The sequence below is a fragment of the Polistes canadensis genome, unplaced genomic scaffold, assembly GCF_001313835.1.
Source record: "Polistes canadensis isolate GaletaPanama2010 unplaced genomic scaffold, ASM131383v1 scaffold_39, whole genome shotgun sequence".
NCBI lineage: Eukaryota > Metazoa > Arthropoda > Insecta > Hymenoptera > Vespidae > Polistes > Polistes canadensis.
In genome coordinates this window covers 273,669-283,305 of record NW_014569586.1, presented here as the reverse complement: position 1 = coordinate 283,305, position 9,637 = coordinate 273,669, and the positions used below count along the sequence as shown (strand labels likewise).

Sequence of the window (9,637 nt, the reverse complement as noted above, 5' to 3'; positions counted from 1 at the left end):
CGCAAATGTATATTTTATTTTTATTTCTCTACGCCAGCAAATAAATCGTTACGAATGATTGTTTGTTTATTTTTTTTTTTTTTTTTTTTTTTTTTAAATTAAATCATAAATTAAAACATTCTATCCACGCGACGCGCATAAAAATATTTTTAATAAATTATTTAACACAATACTTTCTCTCATTTTAAAGAAAAGTTTGATTAATAGTTGATATTTTGTATTATCCATGAAATAAGTATATATTAAGAAAATGATAGATTTCAATACTAATTTACGTTAGAAATGTTAGTAGAAATGAAATCAAACAAAACGAAGTTAGATCTTTTTTGAAAGAAGAAACTTTTGTAGAAACTTAGATGGTCGATGAATGAGAAGAAAAATTTCGTAGCTGTCTCCGTTCTCACTTGGACGATTTCGAGTATTAATCAAGCTAGAAGTCGATAGATCGATTATCGGCTTATCAATGTCCATGGAAAGCAGCTTTCGAACGTGCAAATTTCATATTTTACATTTCATGACGCGTATCGATAATCGTTTAGCGAACTGAGATAAAACGATCGATGCGTGAACAATTCGTGAACGTTTCCCAGAGCTAAGCGTTTAAATAGAAATAAAAAAGATTAATAAAATAAAAATGAAAAATATATTATGTCGATAACGGGACGGGGTTTAAGGATCTGACGTAAGAGGTTTATTTTTTTTTTTATTAAAGAAATAATTGATTTCGTAACGAAACTGATATATAAATTGGAATGGTTAAAACGTTGTTGTTATGATATTATGTTATCTATGGATATTATGTTAAACGTGAAACGTTCTTCTCGCACGTGTGTAACTAGTAGTAACGCTCGTCTTTCTCTACGTGACGTTGGGACATCCGGATGTCCGGATGTTTCCTGAAGACGTGTGTCTGCCAAGAATGGTGACTCGAGCAAACCATGCTGTTGTTATTATTGCAAACGTTTACCTGCCAGCAGCAACGTATACGTACGTTTAACGCGTGCAAAGAACTCTTATTATTACATATATCCTTCTCATCTTTTTATTTACAATATATATATCATTATTTTCATATTTAATTTTAATCATTTACATCATCATTTTGTAATTATTCCAATACAATAATGTTATTAATATTTTGTAGACAATATTGTCCAATATAAATTAATGGTGAAGTGATAATACAATAATTGAATCAAAGTTTTGACAAAATGTTAATAACACTCGTCGATCTTAAATTAGGTTCATTTAATTTGAAGATTTGTATTTGTTTTAAATAGTTGTTTTGGTTATATTTTATTAACAATTTTGATCAATACTATAATCACAAATTTGATGAGATTTGTATTGTGTTTAAACGATTTTGAATTATTTTAAGGATCGATACGTTTTCAAATAACTTCGTTGCCCTGGGGAACAATAAACATTTGTTTTTATTAATATTCTCGTGAATATAATTATTTATAATTGGATTACTATGTATAGAATTGTATTTTGTATAGATTGTGTATTGTATAGAAATGTATTTTATATTGGATTACTATGTATAGAAACAACATTACATTCCCCCTAATATTATAAATTATTATATATATATAATTATAATATTTAGATTATAAATTAATTGGAAATGTCAATTATTTTCTACAAAATATTAGATAAAATAATTCGATGATAGGAAATAAAAAAACGATAGTAGGAACGATATGGATTGTCGTTTAAAGGGAGATATGTATGTGTCGTGCCTTTAAAGATGTATTTTCCAAGGTAAAATTGACGAGTACATCGTTATTGACACCGAACGTATGTAATCGAATATAAGGGCCGTCGTATGTAACGTTTCGAGTTTCCTAGCTACTCTTCTAATCATATTTGAGCTTGGTTCAACGTGGCGTGAAACAGACACGAGTTAAGCGAGAACAACATAATTGTCAGAATCTACTAATTTCAACATCAGTTACGATTATTATTATTGATTAATATTAATTAATTATTAATTAATTATTATTAATATTGATTTGCTTGTGAATTAATATTGATTTTCATTGCAATTAAAAAAATTCATATTCATATTTTTGATAAATTATTATTATTATTATTATTAATAATATTAAAATATCGGATATGTGAAACTATGTTCTCATTCGTTTCGAATTCGATTTGATTCAAATGTACGAGTAACAATTAATCGATAATATATTTGAATTTTCTTACACAATTATACATTTGTATATTATTTGGTGTGTATGCATGGTCGCGTTAAACTAAATGCGGATAAGCGGTTTCCAAACGATATCTCGGGATAATTCCGTTATATTGGAATCGTTTCGCTGGCAATACTTTGTTTATTCAATTCACTGAAATTCTATGATTTGATTGACATTATCTATTTCGATCGGATTGAAAATAATTATATAATAAAATGAATAAACCGCGGTAGTGCGTGCATAGTACATTTTTATGCATATTATTTTCGTATATAAAAGGATGGAAAATTTCGAACATTAAAGTGGTATTCAAATGTAAATATAAATTATGTTTTTAATTTCTGCTTTTTATCTTAAATATAGTTTATTCATACTAACATAATACATATTATTTTGCTTAAGTGAACTTTTAATAATAATAATAATAATACAGATTGGTCCACACGATTTTTATTATTTTCGCTATTAATATTTTCGGACCATCGTCACAAGATTGTTAAGGGTAGAATATTTTTTATTCACTTGTCAAAAAATTATTATTTTTCTATTTTGAAAAACAATTAATTATATTTCAATCGATTATCATATTTGTAAGAGAAAAAGTTTATTTTACATTTATTTTGAAAATTAATAATCTAAGAGAGCTTTTTTTTTTTTTTTATTGGAAATCTTGAAACGGACGTGGAAGAAAGTTCTTTACAGATAAAATAAACGTTGGTGATATTTACGTGTTTTTATTACGTTCAGCCTCAGCCCGTGTACACGTTGCAGTCCTCGTTACGTCAATCGGCAAACGCTGACTATATAAAAAAAAAAAAAAAGAGAAAAAAGAAAAAAACCGATATTTTCCAAACAGTCACAAAGTTTATCGTCACATACTTATATCCGTCGAGGGAACGTAAGTTACGTCAGGATAACGAAACAACAAAATTTCAACTTTTCTGGCTCGATATCATATCGGAAATAGGAAGTTTCTTGTGCCTGTCGTTCGTTTGATCTGCGCGATAAAACTGTCAAACGTTTAATAATGTTCTTTTTAAAAAGAAATAAAAAGAAATGGAATACAGAAATTTAATGATATTTCTCGTAATCGAATTCATATAAAAATTTGTTATTTCAATAGAAAAATGTCATCAATTATTCGATTTAGTAAATTAGCTCTATGAAACTTATAAAAAGTTGATAAAATTAAATTAAATTGTATTTATTAAAAATTTAGAAAAAATTGGATATTTGCCTTTTTCAAATCGCATTTCGTTAAAAAAATGTAATGTAATTTTCAGTAACCACTTATGGGACTTCAAGGACAATCATTTTGTCTATTAAATTATTATCTTCAAACGTGCTGCCCCTAACAGACCTTCAAAGAGCTGGAATTTGAGTAGTAATAAGGTTTCCTTCCATCTCGTAAATTCATTTGAAATTAGAGAATCTCTTCTAATTGTTATTACATATTAGTTAGTTTGCTGAAAGTCCGGTATTTAGTATGGTTGAACATTTTAACACCCATAGTATCCTTGGTCGAGGTTTTAATCCTAGATGGTCAGGTTTGTCTGCAACGTTTCGATAATCCATCCCACTTACCCACTCGACTTTGAAAGTGTCCCTTCGTCCAGGACTGACTAGGTTTGAAAAGTGGAGGAGGGGTTGACTATAAGGGTGGAGGAAGGGAGAAAAGGGATCGAACGATCCTCTTCGTGGTGTCCCTTTCCTCACCGACGAACCCCGTCCGCAAAACTAATTGCATTCGTAAAGGCATTAATAATCCCGTCTGAATTAATTCTGTCGAGAAAGGAAGAAGAATCGTTTTACTCCCGGATTATTAAAGGTTTACTAGATCATATCGGCACGTACGATCTTCAAATTTTTATAATTAATGTTTAGTTTTTCTTTAATTCAAAGGAGAAGTATTTTACGAGTTAACGTCGTGGAAACCTTGAAAAACTATAATTAAATTAGTTCTTTTTTCTTTTTATCGAATAGGAAATAAATTAAATTAATCATTTTTAAATGTTATCATACATTCATTGAAATATTGCTTCGAGAAAGACCATACTTCGTTGCGTAGAAAAATAATCAAATTTTTAGTAAGGATATAAATGAAATGAAACATTTAAAACTTCATATAAGCGTAATATATTAATTGTTTAAATTCGTAATTATATTCAAAAGTAAAATATACTACGATCAAATTTTAATAATGACAAATTTTATATCTATATAATAACATTTAAGGATTAAATTAATAAGATCCTTTTAAATAATGACTTAGTTAATTATTAATATATTATAATAATAAATCGATTTTACCGTAACGTTTCTTCTTCGTCATCGCGTTAATTCATACCGTTTGATTAAATCGTATATGGAAAAGAAATAAGAATTTAATTAAATTAAATTAAATTAAAATAAAATAAAAGAAAATATATTACAACTTTTTTTTTTTTTTTTTTTGAAAGTATAAAGAAAAAAAGGGGGCAAATGGAATGGAAAAAAAAAATCGTTGAGCAATTGCTTGTTCTCCGACTCGATTAATATGTACGATTTTTTGGTTCTTTTTTTTCTCTTTCTCACCCCATAGGAATTTCAATGCATGCGTATGGATATTACGCTGTTGCTTGTAGTAGCATCAACAAGATAAAGAGAGATAGAACGAGAGAATGAAAGAGAAAGAGAGAGATGAAGCAGTAGGTAACGCGTTATCGATTTTTGTGGAGGCGCTGTTCGCGTGCGCCATTTATAAACTTTCGTCGTGGATTACACGCTCGGTGCTTTCGTAAACCGCGAATGATCGGTCGTCGTCTTTCGAAACTGTAGAGAAAAAGGGGGGAAAAAAAAACAATAAAGAAAAAAAAAAGACCGAGGACAAGAATGAAAACGGACGAAGACGTAGTACTTCGACGTCACGGTTATGTTCCCAACCCCCTATCTCCCTCCCTTTTATTTTTTTTATTTTTTAGTTTTTTCCTCTTTACGAAACTTCTTTCTTTAACTTAAACTTAAACTTAAACTCGATGATTGCGAATCGAAAATATGTCGTACGTTGAAAATAATCTATTAATGTTTCTTTTTTGTTTTTTTTTTTTCTGTTTATCGGTATACAAATTTTAAGATCATTTTTTAATTACAAGAATTTTTTATCTTTTCTTTTTATATTACTCCGAACAAATTTTGGAATCAATTGAAAAATATTTTTGTTTGTTTTCTTTCTTTTTTTCTTTAATAACATATCGACTCGAATTTTTAAATTTCGTTTATATGTTAAATATTTGAGGGTTAAAATAATTTTCGCTTACGCGTTCAGATATTTCGAATAAATGATAATGCGCCTAGATATTTCGTTTAATAATAAAGGATAAGCCGTATATAAGTTTTCCGATAACAGCCGCCGTATTTTTCGGCGTATATATTATTCGAGACATTATCGGTTTTCGATTATGTCTTTGTCCATGAGTCAGTCAGTCTCGCGCTTTACATTCCAAGACACTAATCGAAATCTTTTCTAACGCGTCAATAATGAAAGACCATATATACGGGTAACGCTTAAAAATAATTATTATTATATTCCGAACAGAGTGTTACATGCATACATCTTTGATTATCACGAAAAAATATATACAATTATATTATAAATTAATTATTTTATTTTTGAACTATTTTTAAATTAATTAACTATTAATTTTAATCGATCTGCTTAAAAGGTCTACGACTTAACACAGCTTTCTATACGATATTGATACATCGATTTGTTCGAAAACGTAATTACGTTCGTGTACGTGTAATTTGCATAATGAGATGACATTACGAGAATGGGTTGCAATAAATGTACCCTAATCGTTGTTAAAACACTTGTGCCTTGTAATTAATCCAACGAAGAAAGGAGAATAAAAGAGGGTAAAGGAAAGAAAGAGAGAGAATGAGAGAGAGAGAGAGAGAGAGAGGGGGGGAGGAGTGGGAGGGGTATGATTCTATCGAGACACGATGCCTTTGTTAGATCATTCTCGTGTTGCTTCCTGCTTCGTGAGCAACCTTTATTCTTTCTCCTTCACTTCTCGTCTCTAACCTTCTTCGAAACTCACCCTATCTTAATTCGACCCTTTCACCCAGCAATTATACCTTCGTTTTACGTGTGTTCGAATTTTTAACAATTATTATAGAATAATTTGAAAATATCATTAGTTCATCGTTAATTTAAGTAGCATCGTTCGACATCGGTAATTAAATTTTAAGCGTTATTATCTGTATAATAAATTGTTTTTCTAATAATAGACATTAATTACGAATAATGTATTTATTAATAATAACTTTCGAGGATAATAATCTGAATAAAAAGTTCAATACGATCGGTTTGTAATTTTCTATTTAAATTCTGTATATGGTGTTATTACTTCGTATCATTTGATTTTACGACGATTATAATGATAAAATATTGTGTTTATACATTATTATATAAAAATTGTTTTTAAATTATTAATTATATCCAATTTAAAAATGTATATATATATATATATTTCGTTTCAGGACCGGTACGTGCAAATTTAATAGAAAATATTTCCGATATATTTTTGATCCTTCTAACTTTCTCACCGACCAATCACCGTTTAGAATCTAATCGCCCTGATAGGAAAGCTTCCATTCTAAGAAGCAGTTTTAACCCTCGAAGTGATTCCAAGGGTGTTCTGAACACGACGTAGCCCTGCGGGAGATCTGGCAGCAATAAGGGCGAGTATCGAACGTTATCGTCGCCCTTCAACCAATGAGAAACGCGTCGTCTCCCTTTGACGTATAACTCGAGAAATTCCTCGATAGGTAATTATCGAATCGATGGAATACCTAATGGATAATGGAGTTACCTGAATATTATCGTTAGCAAAAAGATATTTATCATTTATCTTTAGCTTCACATTACGCGTTACTATTATTATTATTATTATCATCATCATTTTGCCATTTTCATTTAACACGTTAACGTATTAAATGAGTTTTTTTTTTTTAAATGGGAAAACACTTTTTACAATGGAAAAATAATGTTTTTATTGAAAAGTTGATTCGTTTACCGTATTAATTATTAAAATAAAATAGAAAAATTGTTAAAAAAAAATTAACTAAATTTTAATCACGATACTGCCCGATTAAATGGAATACAAAAAATATTTTCGAAAAATAATTTCTTTTTTCCTCCTTACTAAAATTTCGTATACTAAACCTCAAAATCGTTTTACATTATTACATACCAAACTTACATTTCAGAATCTCGTTGTGTTTCGATCCGTTAAGTAATTTTATTTTTTGGTATCATATTGAATGGAAATATGTTTAAATAACAGAAATATTTCAAATTTTACTGAAACATTATCCATCGCCATTAATAATACTTATGTTATTTAAACGAAAAAACCAAAACGTTCGCATCGTTAATTGCAAGAATGCATTAAATATCATTCCCGGAATTGTGAACATTATTTTTGGTTGGTTATTTTTCTATCGGTTCTTTTTTTTTTTTTTTTTTTTAAATGGACTTTCCCTCCGATCGCATTCGTACATTCGTCAAAAAAAAAATATTCAGCCAGACGGAAAACGAAATAAAATTTCGTTCGTAGGGATTTTTGACGGAAGCCACTTAGAAAATATGGATCGATGGCGGCTTACAAAAAAATATATATAAAGAGTGAGTGAGAGAGAAAGAGAGAGAGAGAGAGAGAGAGAGAGAGAGAGAGAGAGAGAGAGAAAAAAGACATCCATTCGTTTCCAACGAACCGAGTCCGCAACCCTCGGTCCTCTTCTCTCGTGTTTCGTTTTAATTCATTCAGTTAGTTCCCATGCCACGAATTTTTAACGTTTTGTGAGAAATCCTTTTTCTGTCTTTCTCTATTTTCTGAGACTGAAACAAAAATACGGACCAAAAGAATAAATACACATATATATATATATATGTTTAGGATGAAATATATTTGAAATATGAACGGTTACTTTAATTAGGCTGTTTCTTTTATTTCTTTTTTTTTTTTTTTTTATTTATTTCTATTGAAATAATTCCACCGTGTATATTTGGTCACTATGCATGCACCAACTGAGTTTTATTTGGGAAATCACGAGTCAAAGAAATGTTCTCTATCGACATGTAATATTTGTAAAAGATTAAAAGAAACCATTTGGAGACGCATAAATATCTAATGACAAATTCTAAACCACATTATCGTTAGTACGTATTAGTTCATACGTAATAGCTTCTTGCATAACTTTATTATAGGATATTTGCTTCATTTTCCTAAGGTATGAATATGTATGATATAATAATTTACAGTAAATAGAACTATTCAATACAAATTAATATTAATTAATATTTATGCACGCGCGCGAATTTCTTATCCTTTTTGGTTAGAATATTAATACTTATGAATTAATACTTTATTCGTAATACAAATTAGTATAAAAATTATTCCTACAAAAATATAAATATATTAATTATAATATTAATAAATCGTTAAAAAAAAAATATGATACGTTTTAAATCAATCAGTAAATCGATATTATATCGATACAATACAAATATTAATATTTATCCCTTTAACCACATTCGTAACGTTAGATTGTTTTCTTTTTTACTTTTTTTTTTCTTTATTTAAAGTACTTTGAAATAAAATTAAACGTCAGTTAACTTTCAAAGCAATTCATTTATGAATGGTGGTTTGAAGAGTTTACACATGGGAGGATTTCCAAAACGTGTTTACAGTATTGGCCCATCGTTTGATCCCGAAGTGAACGATTCTCTAAGCTTGTGAAATTGTTGTATGTATATACGTTTATATGTGGGTATGTGAATGCAAGAGAGTGAATGAGCTTGTAAGCTCTGACAGCTGTGAAATACGGCTTTATACATTAGGCCTACGTCGAGTAATTATATCCTCTAGGTGAACGACACTGACAATATGGCTTTTCGCAAGGAAAGAGAAAGAGAAAGAGAAAGAGAGACAAATATGTGCATATGTGTTAGGGTTGCGTCTAATGGAATGCTCATAGGATTGATGTGTAAACCGCGAAACTGACTACGACTTGTCTCCTTGAGCAGAGGAATATTGAAATCAATTAGTGGATTACTCGGCAAACCCATTATTGAGCTTCCTTGTTGTACGTTAAAGACAGACAGAGATAGACGATTAGACCAACAAGGATCGATACAATTCGCGACATATTCGTTAATAGTGATTTGAATTTACTGATTAATAAAATATAATTATATATTATTTTGATGATAATAAGATCTTGTGTGTAATAGTTTATTTTTTTATATTATTTTTTAACAGGTGTATTTCAATTTCATTTGGTGTCCATAAATAACAGCGTAGCAGCTATTTGAATATCATTTTTTTTTTCTAAAAATATAAAAATGATATAAAAATAAAATTTGATTGTTATATATATATATACGT

The 9,637-nt window shown here is 29.0% G+C and overlaps 1 protein-coding gene across 9 annotated transcripts in view; it reads left to right on the top strand.

Moving 5' to 3' along the window:
- Positions 1-9,637, top strand: part of LOC106784729 (protein tincar) — a 153,943-nt gene that overhangs the window by 62,845 nt on the left and 81,461 nt on the right. The gene's annotated exons all lie outside the window — the stretch shown is intronic.